General features: G+C 47.5%; 1 pseudogene; it reads left to right on the forward strand.

The window, feature by feature from the left end:
* The window catches only part of LOC141025661 (uncharacterized), a 43804-nt pseudogene that overhangs the window by 19142 nt on the left and 5216 nt on the right, over window positions 1–19446 (forward strand).

The following is a 19446-nucleotide window of genomic DNA, read 5'->3' on the forward strand; positions in this document are numbered from 1 at the left end:
CCGACACCCGACCCCGACTCCACCCCGACACCCGACCCCCTAACCCCCTGACCTCGACACGACACCTCGACCCCCCGACCCCCTAACCCCCTGACCCCGACACGACAGCCCGACCCCCCGACCCCGAAATAGCACCCCGACCCCGACACGACACCCCGACACCGACACGGCACCCCGACACCGACACGACACCCCGACCCCCGACACGACACCCCCGACACCCCGACACCCCGACCTCGAGACCCCGACCCCGACCCCGACCCCGAGACCCCGACCCCGACCCCGACCCCGACCCCGACACCCCGACCCCGAGCCTGACCCGACACCCCGACCCCGACACCGACACGGCACCCCGACCCCGACCCGACACCCCGACCCCGAGACCCCGACCCCGACACGGCACCCCAAGACCGACACGACACCCCGACCCCCGACACCTCCCGAAAAGGTGTTCTTTGGCCTTCCAGAAGCCGAAGGGGTCATATATTTGTGAATTATTAGTTAGGTCATATATCTTTCGATTTTGTTATGAAAAACATCATATATAATTGTGTTGATCGGGTAGTTTTAAATGTGCAGTTGTTGCATCGCTGCGAGGTTTGGTGTTCGACGACCTCGCCGTGCGTTTGACGAGCTCTGCCCCTTCGTTTGTGGGTGAGCACAAATGACATGTCCTCCTCCCCCATTAATTATTTGATCTATTCCGATGAAACTTGATAGCTAGATATATATGTGTCTTGAATCATCAGTATGCGTAACCAATATGTGTCTCCCATTCGAAAGCGTCATAGTTATAAATATGCATGCATTTGCATATTTATAACCTTGATTCTTTCGAATTGTCCAACGCTATCCATGGACAGCCCGAGTATGTTTAGATTGGGTTCGTTTTCCCATATGCTTTGCTCCGGATCCGACGCATAAATTTCGTCAGTGCCTCCCCTGTTGTTCTCCGGGTACACATCCTCTCTGTTTACTGCAGAGACGTGTATCAGGAGAACAGCGGGGAGGTGCTGCCGAAATTTTGCGTAGGATCCGGGGCATAGCATGGGAAAATGAACCCAATCTAAACATACTCGGGTGGGATTAGGACCTATCATTACCTATTAGAGTGTAGGTTGCATGGACGTAATAAAATAGACAAAGTAGATCAACTGATGAATACATACATGGTGAATTATATATATATATTTGTTGTGTGTCTAGTAGCTCTGAAAGTCAAGATGAGTGATCGTGCGTGGATGTACACCGGTCACACTGGTCAGAACAAACGGAGCACTGAATGGTTCACAAAAACCAAGGGGTTTGTGCGAGCCGCATTTGCAAATGGCCAGAGGAAAACCTGGTGCCCCTGTTTACGGTGCGGCAATTGGGAAAAGAGGACAGAGGCTGAAATGGGCAAACACCTGCAGAAGAGTGGTTTTACGCCCGATTATACGGTTTGGACATTTCATGGTGAGTCTGCCCAACGTGACCGAGCTGAGGTGGATCGTCGTCGCACCGACGAGCATGGTACCGGGATGGAAAACATGGTGCAAGACTTTGATGATGCTCGGGATTCGGACGAGGAGATGGAGGAATCTGCAAAGGCCTTCAATGAAATGTTGGAGTCTTCAAAACGTCCGCTCCATGAGCACACTGAGCTTTGTCAGTTGGATGCCATCTCACAAGTAATGGCTCTGAAGGCTCAGTTCAACTTGGGCAGAGAATAATACGATGCAATGATGACAGTATTTGGACGCTTTCTACCCAAAGGCCATGTAATGCCTGCAAACCTGTACCAGTCGGACAAAATCCTCCGTGCACTGAAGATGCCCTATGATAAGATACATGCCTGTGAGAAAGGATGTGTCTTGTTTAGGCTTGACTATGCGGACTTGAACTATTGTCCCATTTGCAAGTCTTCCAGGTATGTTGTGGTAGACAACGGTATGGGTGAGAAGACACAGACCAAAATCCCCGTTAGTGTTCTTCGGTATATGCCAATCGTACCAAGACTTCAACGTCTTTTCATGGTCGAAGATACGGCTAGACAGATGACATGGCACAAAACGGGCAAAAGAACCGAACTAGATGCAGATGGGAATCTGATGATTGTACACACATCGGATGGTGTTGCGTGGAAAAAGTTTGATGAATTACATGGTGACAAAGCGGCAGATCCGAGGCATCCTCGAGTCGGCATCAGCACGGATGGGTTCAGTGTGTTTGGTATGACGGCAGCCCAATACAGTTGTTGGCCCGTATTTGTCTTTCCACTCAATCTCCCCCCCCCCCCGGACAGATTATGCAAAGAAAGAACATTTTCCTGACGTTGATAATTCCAGGGCCCAACTATCCGGGGAAAAATATGAATGTGTACATGCAACCGCTTAAGGACGAATTGCAAGAAGCCTGGGATAATGGGTTCAAGACATACGATGCCTATAGCAAACGGAACTTCATAATGCAGAAGACGCTTCGACAAAAATGTAAAAATAAACGTAGAATTGAAGCATCGATGGCTGAGGCATTCATCACTGAGGAGGCGGCAAACTTCGTGACAGCACACTACGAAGCCAAAAATCGTCATTTGCATAATCCGAAGCCTCGGTACAATGCTGACGACCCTAAAAAGGGTGGATCCAACCTCAGCCTTTTCAAAGGGAATCTCGCACCAGCCAGTGTTTCAAATCCAGTATCTTTGGATAACGAACAATGGCGGACCATTTCGTTGTATATCTTCAACAACCTGATAGAAGTGCGGCCGTACATCGAGTAAGTTCTCGGTACATAGTTTCGCAACTTCTATTGCCTTTGAACTGCTCTTATTCCTGGATATTTCATACAGTCGATACGTCGCCTTATTCTCGTATGGAGCGGTGATCCAAAAGGATTCTGTCGAAGAGTATGAGCTTCTCGCAAAGCAAGGAGGCGGCTATCCCGGTTTCATCTCTTGGTTCAAACAAACGGTAATTTCTATTAGACTTGTAGGCTAATTTGTAGGCGGCTATCCCGGTTTCAATCGCTAATTTGTGCGTAATGCAACAATCCTTTCATATTAAACTTGTAGGCTAATTCAGAGTCTATGGACGCCGAATTGAGACAAGTGGCTAATGGTTTTGACTATAAGGTCCGTTCATTTGACAAATACGACATCAACGGGTATCGCTTTCGTACCTATGGCAAAGAGCTATCTATGGCCGACCGAAAGTCTACAAATTGTTGTGTATCTGCTATCGGCGAAGGAGGTACCGAGTATTATGGGAGAGTTGAAGCAATTTATGAACTTCTATTCTATGGTGAAAACCCACCGAATGTCGTAGTCTTCAAATGTTATTGGTTTCAGCCGAAGGAGACTAGAAGGACTCATGAACATATAGGGCTAGTTGAAATCAACCAAAGCACCCATTTAGATGTTCCTGATGTCTATATTACGGCTCAACAGGCGACCCAAGTATTCTATCTACCGTGGGCCTGCCAAACTAATCCAAATCTAAAAGGTTGGGATGTCGTTTATGAAGTGCCGCCACGTGCTAGACTATCTCCCCCAAAGGAAGAGGATTATGAACCTCACATTAACCCATACACATATGAAGGAGAATTCTTCGAAGAGACACGTCTTTCCAAAAAGCGTTTCAAGAACCGCTATACTTCACCCCAAAACATTGAAGTAGACAGCGACAGTGAATCCGACATCACCCCAGAGGAGGAACAAGAAGAGCCGGAACAAGAAGAGGTTACTGCTGCGGATGACCTGTCATTGCTTGACCGATTACGTCAAGGTGGCCTTGCACATGTTGATGCCACTGAACCCTATGAGCCCATCTTTGATTATAGTGATGATGATGATTATGCATTTATTGATGATACTGATCCAGATTATTATTAGTGTCAGGTATTAAATTTTTTAATGTTGTACTTGATGATGATACACTTAAGTGATACACATATTATTATTCATGTCGGTCTTTTTTTTATGTTGTACTAATTTCGTTTACTGTTTGTCATGGCAGGTGTTGAAAGATGGTGGGCGCTGGTCGGGAGCGCGCCAAGGCCCCTTCTTCGTCGGCGCGTGGTCTGAGGTCTTCGATTCCAGACGTACCTCTCCGCCGAGCGTTGCTGGACAGTATGTCCACACCGTCGGGCCCTTCTTCGTCGACCGCGGTGCCCAGCAGGGGACGAGGTAGGAAGAGAGGAGGTGGGGCACGTGGTCGCGGGAGAGGAGGTAGGGTGACTGCTAGGGCACCTTCCTCGCCGCCACCCCCAGCTGTTTCACCCGAGCACGTGACTGCTAGGGTGGACTCGTCCGAGGAGGAGGCTACACGGAGTCCGGTCCACGAGCCTCCGGTCCACGGGTCTTGGGCCCACGAGCCTCGGGTCGACTGGCCTTCGGCCCACGAGACCCCGGAGGAGCACACGTCCGGATGGGGTACGTGGCCGGATCAGCCCGAGGAGCCGAGTGGCCATGCTGATGATGGCGGGGAGCCGACTGATCTTGAGGAGGAGGGTGGCACCGTCTACCAGCGTGGTGCTACACGGCTCCCGGCCGGCGACCCGCGAGCAGAGGTGGTTGATCTTCCCTGATGGGGAGAGGTACGTAAGTGCATTTAATATTTTTGTACCTTCTGCATTCACGTTTCTTGAAATAACTAATGCGTTGGCCTTGTCATGCTGCAGGGGTTGGGACCACCATCATAGTGGCCGCCGGCCTAACTCCGTCCTTGGAGTTCTTTGCCGGCAAAACTTCCCGGGGTTTGTCACGTTGCCTGGTGAGGGTCGGCTTCCAGAGCTTGGGTTGAGCTGGGAGCACTACGTGGCTGCCCCGGCCCCGCCGGATGTCATTATCGACGGTGTCGTGTGCGACACGAGGGCTGACATGGTGATCAGGACGTTCTGGGTAATTTCTCCTTTACACATTTCAAAATCTTCAACTAGCTAGTTATTAATTGTACTAATCAATATTGTCTCATTTGATTGCAGACATTCTACAGGTGTGAGGAGGGATATGAGGAGGACAGCGCAAATGTTATCCAGAACGTCTGCAAGCGCCTACTCCAGAACTTACGGCACGAGGCTCGGGTGCAGGCTGTTCGAGACTACTACGCCTTGCGTGGTATCAAGAAGACCAAGCCGGCGTGCCGCGATAAGTTCCTGAGTAAGGAGGAGTACATGAAGGTAATTCTTAAGGCCTTCTACTTAAGTTCCTTCATTTAGTAATTCTTAGCCGTAGCGCTCAAGTTTCTATTTGCTAACTTATAGGCGCCTCCGAGATGGTGTGCGGATCGGATGGATTGTTGGGAGGTGTTGGTCGATGAGTGGTGCTCACAAGAATGGCTAGCCCTCCACAACCAGGCCAAGGACAAATGTGCCCAAATGGAAGGTGTGCCACACCATCAAGGCAGCTCCAACTTATATCAGTTCGGGCGCAACTGGGTATGTGGTTTGCTTCATGATTCATGCAATTCATTCATCATGCTAGCTTGAGCCCTTTAATTACTAATTTTCATTGTTTCTCTCTTTCAGGCACGCCACAATAAGGCGGATAAGGTGCCAGAGGTGTATGACCTGTATGCCATGGCCCACACTGGCTCTTTCAAGAAAGTCAAGGCTTTCTCTCAGTCTGACCTCGATGATGCAAACAACTTCACCAACATCTCCTCCCACAACAAGCTCGTGAGATATAGAGATGAGGGGAAGGCGAGGAAAGGGGAGGACTTTAACCCGAGCCAGGGTCCCATTGATCCAGAGCTGGTGATGATATCTGGTGGCGGGAGGTCCCATGGCTCCATAGCCATTGGAGATGGACTTATCCGTTGTCCTAGCACTCTCCCGGAGATCAAGGCGCGCCAGTCGAGCTCCGCTCCTGAGATAAGGCCTCGTGAACGGCCAGTGCAACTCGCCATCAAGGTTAGTGATACGTACTCAGTTATCTTTCTCCATTACATTGTGTGCGCTTCCATCAATGATTACAAATGGTCATGTGAGTGGTGTTGCAGGCTGCTATACAGACTGAGAGAGATAGAACGGAGAAACTTCTGGCGGAGGCGGCGGAGAGGCAGCGGGAGATGGAGGAGAGGACGAGAAAGATGATGGAGGAGGAGAGGGCACGGAATGACATGCAGGCAAGGGCCATGTACGAGCTCCTTGTGGTAAGTTTCTTCTGCAGATTACTTGCTAGTCTTAACATTTGAGTCTCATTACTAACTAGTATGACTCTGTTCTGAAAACCAAATGTGCAGTCTGTGTGCGAGAAGTCCGGTCAGCCCGCTCCGCCGATGCCAGTGATTGCTCCTGGGAGCACGGTGAGTTTAGTTTGAATGGACATTACTTGATGGTCTTAACATTTGTGTGTCGTAATGCTAACGAGACATTGGAAATGATCTTTGGTGCAGCTTAACTCCAGAAACGCATCGCACGATCCTTCTCCAGGTAGCGACACTAGCCACCCCGCTCCTACACCTCCCTGATCACGGTAAGTTTCTCTAGTGTTTTGCTTAACAAATGCATAAAGACCTAGACTTAGCTTTATTTCCTCCAATATGCTTACCATAATGACCTAGAGTTAGCTTATTTTCCTCCAAAATGACCCATTTTACCTAGGTTAGCTTATAAATGATGCAGTTCATCCAAGTTAGCTCAAAAATGACCCATTTTACCTAGATTAGCTCCTAAATGATCCATTTTACCTACGTTAGCTTTAAAATGGCCCATTTCACCTAGGTTAACTCCAAAATGACCCATCTTACCAAGGTTATCTCATAAACGGTCCATTTCAACTAATTTAGCTCATAAACGATCCATTTGACCTAAGTGAGCTAAAAAACGATCCATTTCACCTAAATTAGCTCTTAAATGATCCATTTCACCTAAGTTAGCTCAAAAAGATCCATTTCAACTAAATTAGCTCTAAAATGACCCATTTTACGTAGATGAGCTCCTAAATGATCCATTTTACCTACGTTAGCTTTAAAATGACCCATTTCACCTAGGTTAGCTCCAAAATGACCCATTTCACCTAGATTAGCTCCAAAATGACCCATTTCACCTAGGTTAGCTCCAAAATGACCCATTTCACCTTACTTAGCTCAAAAACGATGCCCTTCACCTTAGTTAGCTCATAAACGACCCATTTCAACTAAGTTAGCTCATAAATGATCCATTTCAACTAAGTTAGATCATAAACAACCCATTTCAACTTAGTTAGCTCATATATGATCCATTTCACCTAAGTTAGCTCATAAATGACATATACTTCTTGTTCTAGTCTTCTTCTTGTTCTAGTCACCTATTTCTAACTTTCTTATTTACCATTTTGCAGATTTCATTCACTTCATGGAAGCTAGCTTGCTATGATGGAGTGCTTGCTTTTCCTTTCATGAAACTTTGCATTGTATCTAGCTTGTTATGATGGATGGAACTATGTGATATGGATCATTGCATCTAACTTGCTATGTTGATGAAACTTTGCATTGTAATATATATATGGATGGAACTATGTGTATGGATGGAACTTGCTTATGTATGAACAATGTGTATGGATGAAACTGATGTGATATGTGATATGAAACTTATGTGCTGGATATGTGCTGGATATGTGATATGAAACTTATATATTTTCTGTGCAAATTGTGGGATTTAATAAAAAACAGAAAAAACAGACAATATGCAGGCTCTTTGCCGTCTGCCACCGACGGCAAAGAGCTCTTTGCCGTCTGCCGCGGACGGCAAAGAAGCCACGTGGCAGCCAACTGTGCTTCCTGGGAGCTGACCCATTTGGTCAGTTTGCCTACAGTGGCAGACGGCAAAGACTTTGCCGTCCGTGGCAGACGGCAAAGAACCTGCACTTTGCCATCAGTGGCAGACGGCAAAGAACCTGCCATCTAGTGACGTGTAGATGACATCATAAGGCGGACGGCAAAGACCAGAGAAATTTTGCCGTCTGCGGCGGACGGCAAAGGTCTGCCGTTAGCCACTTAACGGACTGACAGCGCAATTATTGTCGTCCGCCCTCTTTGCTGTCCGCCGCAGACGGCAAAGAGCCTTTGCCGTCCGCCTCCAGGAAGCAGACGGCAAAGCAGCTGTTTACCGTAGCCTTCTTTGCCGGAGCCTTTTGCCGTCCGCGGCTGACGGCAAAGGTCTTTGCCGTCCGCCTTTCGAGCCTTTGCCATCCGCCGTGGCAGATGGCAAAGTACCTGTTTCCTGTAGTGACATTCATATAATGTATATCCAATATACTTCTGTTGACTTTGCCTGCCTTCTCATCTACCAAGTATCTAGGGTAGTACTGCTTCAGTGATCGTTCCCCTCATTACAAAAGCACTTAGTCTCGGGTTTGGGTTCAAACTTGGGATTCTTCACTAGAGCAGCAAATGATTTGCTGTTTCATGAAGTATCCCTTTTGCCCTTGCCCTTCTAGAAACTAGTGGTTTTACTAACCATCAATAATTGATGCTCCTTCTTGGTTTCTACTTTCGCGGTGTCAAACATCACGAGTTGCTCAAGGATCATCATGTCTATCCCTGATATGTTATAGTTCATCACGAAGCTCTAATAGCTTGGTGGCAGTGACTATGGAGAACCATCACTATCTCATCTAGAAGATTAACTCCCACTCGATTCAAGCGATTGTGGTACTCAGACAATCTGAGCACATGCTCAACGATTGAGCTTTTCTCCCTTAGTCTGCAGGCTTAAGAAACTTGTGAGAGGTCTCTCAGTCCTCTTGACGTGGGCACTAGTCTGAAATCTCAATTTCAGTCTTCGGAACATCTCATTTGTTCTGCGACGTTTCAAAACGTCTTTGGTGCCACAATTCTAAACCATTAGCATCACGCACTGAACTATCACGTAGTTATCAAAACGTGTATGTCAGATGTTCCGCAACATCTACAGACGACGCTGAGGTTCAGCACACCGAGCGGTGCATTAAGGACATAAGCCTTTTGTGCAGCAATGAGGACAATCCTCAGTTTACGGACCCAGTCCGCATAATTGCTACTATCAACTTTCAACTAAATTTTTCTCTAGGAACATATCTTAAACAGTAGAACTAATGCGTAAGCTATGACATAATTTGCAAAGACCTTTTGACTATGTTCATGATAATTAAGTTCATCTGATTATTTAATGAACTCCCACTCAGATAGACATCCCTCTAGTCATCTAAGTGATACATGATCCGAGTCAAACTAGGCCGTGTCCGATCATCACGTGAGACGGACTAGTCATCATCGGTGAACATCTCCATGTTGATCGTATCTACTATACGACTCATGTTCGACCTTTTGGTCTCTTGTGTTCCGAGGCCATGTCTGTACATGCTAGGCTCGTCAAGTCAGCCTAAGTGTTTCGCATGTGTTCCGAGGCCATGTCTGTACATGCTAGACTTGTCAACACCCGTTGTATTCGAACGTTAGAATCTTTCACACCCGATCATCACGTGGTGCTTCGAAACAACGAACCTTCGCAACGGTGCACAGTTAGGGGGAACACGTCTCTTGAAATTTTAGTGAGGGATCATCTTATTTATGCTACCGTCGTTCTAAGCAAATAAGATGTAAACATGACAAACATCACATGCAAATCATAAAGTGACGTGATATGGCCAATATCATCTTGCGCCTTAGATCTCCATCTTCGAGGCGCGGCATGATCACCTTCGTCACCGGCATGACACCATGATCTCCATCATCGTGTCTTCATGAAGTTGTCTCGCCAACTATTACTTCTACTACTATGGCTAACGGTTAGCAATAAAGTAAAGTAATTACATGGCGTTTTCATTGACACGCAGGTCATACAATAAATTAAGACAACTCCTATGGCTCCTGCCGGTTGTCATACTCATCGACATGCAAGTCGTGATTCCTATTACAAGAACATGATCAATCTCATACATCACATATATCATTCATCACATCCTTTTGGCCATATCACATCACATAGCATACCCTGCAAAAACAAGTTAGACGTCCTCTAATTGTTGTTGCATGTTTTACGTGGCTGCTATGGGATTCTAGCAAGAACGTTTCTTACCTACGCAAAAGCCACAACGTGATATGCCAATTTCTATTTACCCTTCATAAGGACCCTTTTCATCGAATCCGATCCGACTAAAGTGGGAGAGACAGACACCCGCTAGCCACCTTATGCAACTAGTGCATGTCAGTCGGTGGAACCTGTCTCACGTAAGTGTACGTGTAAGGTCGGTCCGGGCGGCTTCATCCCACGATGCCGCCGAATCAAGATAAGACTAGTAACGGCAAGTAAATTGACAAAATCGACGCCCACAACTACTTTGTGTTCTACTCGTGCATAGAAACTACGCATAGACCTAGCTCATGATGCCACTGTTGGGGAACGTAGCAGAAATTTAAAATTTTCTACGCATCACCAAGATCAATCTATGGAGTAATCTAGCAACGAGGGGAAGGGGAGTGCATCTACATACCCTTGTAGATCACGAGCGGAAGCGTTCAAGAGAACGGGGTTGATGGAGTCGTACTCGTCGTGATCCAAATCACCGATGATCCTAGCGCCGAACGGACGGCACCTCCGCGTTCAACACACGTACGGAGCAGCGACGTCTCCTCCTTCTTGATCCAGCAAGGGGGAGGAGAGGTTGATGGAGATCCAGCAGCACGACGGCGTGGTGGTGGAAGTAGCGGGATTCCAACAGGGCTTCGCCAAGCGCTGCGGGAGGAGGGAGATGTTTCACGGGAGGGAGAGGGAGGCTCCAGGGCTTAGGTTTTGCTGCCCTCCCCCCACTATATATAGGGCAAAGGGAGAGGGGGGCGCAGCCTTGGCCCTTCCTCCAAGGAAGGGTGCGGCCAGGGAGGAGTCCATCCTCCCCAAGGCACCTCGGAGGTGCCTTCCCCCTTTAGGACTCTCCCTTTCCCTTATCTCTTGGCGCATGGGCCTCTTGGGGCTGGTGCCCTTGGCCCATATAGGACAAGGCGCACACCCCTACAGCCCATGTGCCCCCCCGGGCTGGTGGACCCCCTTGGTGGACCCCCGGACCCCTTTCGGCACTCCCGGTACAATACCGATAATGCGCGAAACTTTTCCGGCGACCAAAATAAGACTTCACATATATAAATCTTTACCTCCGGACCATTCCGGAACTCCTCGTGACGTCCGGTATCTCATCCGGGACTCCGAACAACTTTCGGGTTACCGCATACTAATATCTCTATAACCCTAGCGTCACCGAACCTTAAGTGTGTAGACCCTACGGGTTCGGGAGACATGTAGACATGACCGAGACACCTCTCCGGCCAATAACCAACAGCGGGATCTGGATACCCATGTTGGTTCCCACATGCTCCTCGATGATCTCATCGGATGAACCACGATGTCGAGGATTCAATCAATCCCGTATACAATTCCCTTTGTCAATCGGTATATTACTTGCCCGAGATTCGATCGTCGGTATCCGATACCTTGTTCGATCTCGTTACCGGCAAGTCTCTTTACTCGTTTCGTAACACATCATCCCGTGATCAACTCCTTGGTCACATTGTGCACATTATGATGATGTCCTACCGAGTGGGCCCAGAGATACCTCTCCGTTTACACGGAGTGACAAATCCCAGTCTCGATTCGTGCCAACCCAACAGACACTTTCGGAGATACCTGTAGTGCACCTTTATAGCCACCCAGTTACGTTGTGACGTTTGGTACACCCAAAGCATTCCTACGGTATCCGGGAGTTGCACAATCTCATGGTCTAAGGAAATGATACTTGACATTAGAAAAGCTCTTAGCAAACGAACTACACGATCTTGTGCTAGGCTTAGGATTGGGTCTTGTCCATCACATCATTCTCCTAATGATGTGATCCCGTTATCAACGAAATCCAATGTCCATGGTTAGGAAACTGTAACCATCTCTTGATCAACGAGCTAGTCAACTAGAGGCTTACTAGGGACAAGGTGTTGTCTATGTATCCACACATGTATCTGAGTTTCCTATCAATACAATTTTAGCATGGATAATAAATGATTATCATGAACAAGGAAATATAATAATAACCAATTTATTATTGCCTCTAGGGCATATTTCCAACAACTACGACGAGAAAAAAGCATATTCCTTGTCCTAAAAGGGAAGATATATAGCAGCACGGTGGTTTATGTAAAACGGTGTGAGGACGAGATTGCAACATGGAAAGTACGTCGGCGGAGCTGCGTTTTAGGCAAAGAACTAGGGAAGATCCAAATGCAGGATTTTCCACATGCAGCGATGTGGGAAGATGGGCAGAGTGGAGCAAGGCTGAAGGGGAGGATGCTGTACCTGGGGGGCATCGGGATGTAACCAGGAGGGTGCCGGCAGGCGGGGTCTGCCCTACTGCGTCGGACCTTGGTGAGAGAGAACGGCGGGCACCGCAGATCGAGACGTGCTGCCTCGACGCCGTCAAAAGGAGCAACGATGCACGTTCCCTCTTTTCGCCGGTGGATGGGATCGGGCCGGATCAACGACCAATGGTAAGAGGGAGAGAGAGGCCACCACAGTCTTGTGTGAGAGATTGTGACGACAGACCAACCCTAGCAGGCCAGCTCCATTGTATATTGTGGAGCAGATTACTTTGTTCTAGATAACAATTGTTTTATATTTTGTACGGTCCATTGAGCAGTATAACTTTATTTAAAAATAACTTTTGTACGGTCCATTGTATATTGTTTTATATTTTGTACGGTCCCCAGCAGGTAACTATATTTTGTACACATCAAGTCGAACTTTATTCCGTGCATGCATGGTACATGACCCTCCGTCATGTAGACAACCGCTACACACTCACAAATTAGCACGTGGGCTGCCTTTTCATACAGAAATGAGCTCCACCATGTACCCGCACGGGTGTGGCTGGGAACGAGACATGAGTACTTGCGTCGAGCATGCACCTCTTCCCTTCGTATACGTACCCCACCTACGCGTGTGTGTGAGCGATACAAACCTAGAGAGAGATGGTGTGTGGGTTCGTGAGTGTTTTTTTGGGGGGTGCTTGAGAGATAGACTGGGAATATGTGTCGATGATATCTCAAACAAAAAGTGTAACATATGCAATCTGTGTGAAACACGGGCCTAGATATATCATATATAGAGGGGCGATCCATGAGAAGATAATAGAGGCATCATCGGCGTGAGATATCGATAGAAATCGAAGAGAGGGATGATGTGTATGGGTGTGCGGTCGATAAAGAGAGCCATCGAATTTGTGTGTGCCCTGCGTCACTGGCCTACTGGAACGTGAGAGGGGAGAGATGCAATTTTTTCTCTGTGGCATAGATACCTACCTACTGCGTTCGACTATCGGTGTGTGTCTGTGGGGGGGGGGGGAGACATAACTATATATATTAGATCGACTGGTATTTGTGTGGAGAATGAGAGAAACCTAGCTATGTATTGAGGGAGATCGGTCGAAATCCATGCATGCATACGTGTAGGACGGGAATAAGGTTGGGAGAGAGACAGAGCTAGAGTGTCGAATGGTTGGTGGTCGAGTAGCTTCTCAAAGGTGATGGGAGAGGCCTACTAGACAAACGAGGGTTACGACTGCAATGTCAATAAGAGAGGGGATGCATGTCTATGCATGCAAGTGCATGTGAGATACGGGTGGGGAGGCATGCACAAATATTCATCTAAGTAGGTTACTGAAAATGCAACTATCCCTGGGTGGTTTTGGTAGTTCCTAACAACATATAGCTCATTGAGCTAATGCTATTACAAGATAAATATTTTAGGAAAGCTCAATGATTAGCATGGCATGGGTTAAGAAAGTGGACCCCTCAAAATGCTAAGGACAAAAGGATTGGCTCAAGCTCAAAGCACAAGACTCTACATTTTACTTTTAGTGATCCAAGATCACATTGAGTCCATAGGAAAAGCCAATACTATTAAGAGGGGGTGAGGTGTTGCTTAATGAGTTTCTTGCTCAAAATGCCTAGTGATATGCTCCAAAAAACCTCAACTACTTTCTCATATCCACTTATGTCCCAAACCAAAAGTCAAACTCGGCCCCACCGATTTGATCTATCCGGTGCCACAGAGTTCACTTGACATAGCCACTGCCACAAACCCTAGACTTTTCGGTCTCACCGATAGGGATCTCGGTCTCACCGAGATTGCAATGCAAACTCTCTGTTTCCCCTTCGTAACGTTTCAGTCCAGCCGAGATGAGCGAATCGGTCCCACCGAGTTTGCCTGACCAACTCTCTGGTTAGCTTATTACCAAAATCGGTCCAACCGAGTTCGTGTAATCGATCTCATCGAGATTACGTTATGCCCTAACCCTAATGACATCGGTCCCACCGAGTTGACATGTCGGTCCCACCGAAAATCCTAATGTTCACATTTTGAACTAACAGTCTTACCGAGTTTTCTGATTCGGTCCCACCAAGTTTGGTGATTTGTGTGTAACGGTTAGATTTTGTGTCGAGGCTATATATACCCCTCCACCCACTCTTCATTCGTGGAGAGAGCCATCAAAACATGCCTACACTTCCAACATACAATTTCTGAGAGAACCACCTACACTTGTGTTGAGGTCAAGATATTCCATGCCAACCACATAAATCTTGTTCTCTAGCCTTCCCAAGTTGCTTTCCACTCAAATCATCTTTCCACCAAATCCAATCCGATGAAAGAGAGTTGAGTGTTGGGGAGACTATCATTTGAAGCCCAAGAGCAAGGAGTTCATCATCAACACACCATCTATTACCTCTTGGAGAGTGGTGTCTCCTAGATTGGCTAGGTGTCACTTGGGAGCCTCCGTCAAGATTGTGGAGTTGAACCAAGGAGTTTGTACGGGCAAGGAGATCGCCTACTTCGTGAAGATCTACCCTAGTTAGGCAAGTCCTTTGTGGGCGATGGCCATGGTGGGATAGACAAGGTTGCTTCTTCGTGGACCCTTCATGGGTGGAGCCCTCCGTGGACTCGCGCAACCGTTACCCTTCGTGGGTTGAAGTCTCCATCAACGTGGATGTACGATAGCACCACCTATCGGAACCACGGATAAAAAATCTCCGTGTCTACATTGCGTTTGCTCCCTCAAACTGCTCCCTTTACCTTCATGTGCAATTGCTTTACTTTCCGCTGCTATACTCTTAGAATTGCATGTGTAGGTTGATTGCTTGACTTGTGCTAAGTTGCTAAAATCTGCAAAGAATTAAAATTGGGAAAAGGCTAGATTTTTATTTGGTCAAGTAGTCCAATCACCCCCCTCTAGACATACTTTCGATCCTACAGTTACACACATAGCGAAAAAAATTAACTGGACATAACATGGATTCAAAGTTTTGAACAACGTTTGAGTAGATACAGTAAAATGGGACAAGACTCTCTCTTTGTGTGACGCGAATAGTTTTTTTTGTTAGTTTCGCCGAGGGAAGTTCGAATTGATTTGGTAGAGTACACGTTAGGCTTGTCCCGAAATTACAACCCGCGCCTTGTTGTCCCGAAAATTCACATATTGCTTTGTCTCTTTGTGCTCCGAAAACTCGCTCCTTCTCAACCCACGCCTTGCTATCCGAAATTAAAACGCGCGCGAAAAATCCCTCCCGCTGCCAAATCCCGACACAAGAAATCCCCGTTCTAACCCTGAGTTGAAAGTGCCGCTAGTTCAATCGGTCGGGGTACTTTTGTAACACATCCTACATTTCGGACAAGCGCGTCCCTAAGTCAAGGTTCCCCCCTTCCGTCACCTCCTTTTCGCCATTCGAAAACCCAGGCCACCATAACCTCTCTGCTCCAGCCGTGAAACCCCACCCTCCTCCGTCTGCCACCCAGTCGCTGCCTAGCCGGAGCCTCTCCCCCGACGACGTCGTCCACCGCAATAGCTCGTCGTCCCTCATCCACTACCCCGGATGAGGATCCCTCGTTGATCTCATCGTCCCACCGGTTCAGCCGCCTCGTCCTCCACCTCCAAGGAGCTGCTCCGACGATCGCCTCGTCTACAGCGGCTGCTCCATCCCCACAGCGGCGCCGCCTTACCCTACTCCACCGGAACCACAGCATCCTCACCGACTCCTCGGACGAAGCCGAGGCCTACTTAGCACCACCAAAGAGGTTGTACACCCATCAAATTGCACCTTCTCCTTAACTCCACCTCTCGGCACCACCGGTGCACGATCCCACTCCCGCATGGCACAGCTACCTCGACGCCGGCGACATCTCCACAGCGGCTCTCCCCCAGTGTGAGGCTCCCTCGGCGGCGGCACCCATACCAGCCGGAGCCGCTGCTGCTACTGCTGCTTGATACGTCTCCGACGTATCTATAATTTTTTATTGTTCCATGTTGTTATATTATCATTCTTGGATGTTTTACAATCATTTTATAGTTGTTTTATATCATTTATTGGTACTAACCTATTGACATAGTGCCAAGTGCCAGTTGTTGTTTTCTGCATGTTTTTTTACATCGCAGGAAATCAATACCAGACGGAGTCCAAGCGCAGCGAAACTTTTTGTTGATTTTTTTGGACCATAAGACATCCAGTGGGCCGGAGAAGCTCATGGGGGTGCTCCGAGGGGAGCACAACCAACCAGGGTGCGCCTAGAGGCCTAGGCGTGCCCTGGTGGGTTGTGCCCACCTTGGGTGCCCCCTGAACTGACTCTTTGCTCTATAAATACCCCAATATACTAGAAACCCTAGGGGAGTCGACGAAAATCAATTCCAGCCGCCGCAAGTTCCAGAACCACCAGATCCAATCTGGACACCATCACGGAGGGGTGCATCATCTACATTGGTGCCTCTTCGATGATGCGTGACTAGTTCTCTGTAGACCTACGGGTCCGTAGTTAGTAGCTAGATGGCTTCTTCTCTCTCGTTTGATTCTGAATACAATGGTCTCTTGGAGATCTATATGATGTAACTCTTTTTGCGGTGTGTTTGTTGGGATCCGATGAACTTTGAGTTTATGATCAGATCTATCTTTTTATCCATGAAATTTATTTGAGTCTTCTTTGATCTCTTATATGCATGATTACTTATAGCCTCATATTTATTCTCTGATATTTCGGTTTTGTTTGGCCAACTTGATCTATTTATCTTGCAATGGGAAGAGGTGCTTTGTCTTACGGTGCTTGATCCCAGTGACAGAAAGGGAACCGACACGTATGTATCAGTGCTACTAAGGGTAAAATGATGTGGTCTATTTCTACATTAATAGATCTTGTCTACATCATGCCATCGTTCTTATTGCATTACTCCATTTTTTCATAAACTTAATACACTAGATGCATGCTGGATAGCGGTCGATGTGTGGAGTAATAGTAGTAGATGCAGGCAGGAGTCGGTCCACGAATCTTGGACGTGATGCCTATGTAATGATCATTGCCTGGATATCGGCATGATTATTTGAAGTTCTATCAATTGCCCAACAGTAATTTGTTCACCCGCCGTTTGCTATTTTTCTCGAGAGAAGCCACTAGTGAAACCTACGGCCCCCGGGTCTCTTCTTTATTATATTTGCCTTTGCGAACTATTTTCCTTTGCTTTTATTTTCAGATCTATTAAACCAAAAAAATACCTTGCTACACTTTATTTTATTTGGCGTTCGATCTATCAATATTTACAACGCTCTCATGTCCGTTTGCCTATTTCTGGCACCATTGCCCAAAAGGGATTGACAACCCCTTTAACACGTCGGGTTGCGAGTATTTGTTATTTGTGTGCAGGTGCCGTTCACGTAGTGTCGCATGATTCGCCAACTGGTTCGATAACCTTGGTCTCATCAACTGAGTGAAATACTTATCGTTGCTATGCTGCATCATCCCTTCCTCTTTGGGGAAATACCGACGTAGTTCAAGCCAACATCACTGCTCTGCTCCTCCTGTCGGTCGTGCGGTTGCTCTGCTTTGCTCTTGGTCTCCCTCGCGCTATCGATGCTGGTACACGGGCTGCTGCAGCTACAGGAGTTGCTGCTCCGGCACTCGCTCGCTCGCGATGCAGATCTTCTCTCCCTCTCGCTCGTGCTGCTGCTCTGCTCTCCCTCTCGCTCGCGCTGCTGATGCTGGTACACGGTTGCTGCTCCGGCTCTCGCTCGCGCTGCTGCTAGGCTCTTCCGCTCGCTCGTGTTGCTGCTCTGCTCTTGCTCTCGCTCGCGCTGCTGATGCTGGTACACGAGCTGCTGCAGCTACACGGGTTGCTACTCTGGCTCTAGTTCGCACTGCTGCTCCGGGCGCTGCTGCTCCGGCTGTATCTGCTATTGTGTTCCATGTCGATTGCCTGTTGATTAAGATCACTGTTTCTCTGCTACTACTGCTCGACCGGCCTAGACTATATCTGAAGTGCTTCTCTGCTACTAGTGCGTTCAGTTTCGACAGTGACATTCAGTTTCCATAGTAACATTCAGTTTCGAGAGTTAAGTTCCAAGTCAACAGCTTTTACCTCATCTGTTAGAGTCAGGTGTTTTTGGTGATGTAAATTTTAGATCTACTAGTAGTTGGTGATGTATTTTAAATCATCTATTGGAGATGCTATTAGAATTCCACTTGAGATTAACGATGTCTGGCTTGTACTGCTTCAGCCTCGGCGCCGTACAGCTCACCGGAGCTGCTCCAACGACGGAACCATCTATCACAATAGAGCAGTACCCTTGACGCCATCTACGGATGCCTCAGATCTTCTTCCACACCTCGGACGGCCACCTATGCCGCAACTTCTTCAACGACCAACCCAATGATGCTGAGGTCGACACGGCTACGCCAAAGAGGTTATACACTTGTCGCGTCACTTGTTACTCTACAATCATGTCGCTCCCTTAGGGCTATTTTGGTTCAAAGGAAAAATTGAAGTAAAAACATACCAATAGGAAATTTTCCCATTGTACTCCACTATTCAATTATTCATGCATTTGGTTGAAAGGAATGGAGCAAAACATCCAACTGGACCTAATTTTCAAAATCCTCAGCATGGAAACAAGACTAAGTGCATTACTCGCAGAATAACATTCAAACTGTACACATTTTTATGTTGTTTGACTTTAATTTGACCTTGTTTCTTTGCATTCCTCCGCTCTTCCAATTCGTGTGAACCAAACATGCAAGTTGAAAGAAATCATGTTTTTACAAATGCTCTGTTTCCCACGTGCATTGCTATCATATTCCGGTGTTTTTCCTATCCCTGTGTTTTTAGAATCATGCAAGCCAAAGGAGCCCTTACAGAATTACTTCAGTTATAGATAGGTGTCGAAGAAAACTTTGTGTGGTTTGTCCTGCTCCTACCGCACCGTCGTTCACCTCACCTGAGCTGCTCCATCGACATAAGCATCCACCATACCAGACATCACGACTCCTGGCCGTCGTTCTCCGCCTAAGATCTCCTTCCCCGTAGCCGGCACCCACCGCAACTGCATTACCATCATCGACTAAGCAGATGAACCTTAGGAGTACACGGGGCCGAAAGAGAGGTCACACTCTTTTGATTCTGCTTATGTTATGCATTGCTTAATATTACCTGCTACT

The sequence above is a fragment of the Aegilops tauschii genome, chromosome 6, assembly GCF_002575655.3.
Source record: "Aegilops tauschii subsp. strangulata cultivar AL8/78 chromosome 6, Aet v6.0, whole genome shotgun sequence".
Classification (NCBI taxonomy): domain Eukaryota; kingdom Viridiplantae; phylum Streptophyta; class Magnoliopsida; order Poales; family Poaceae; genus Aegilops; species Aegilops tauschii.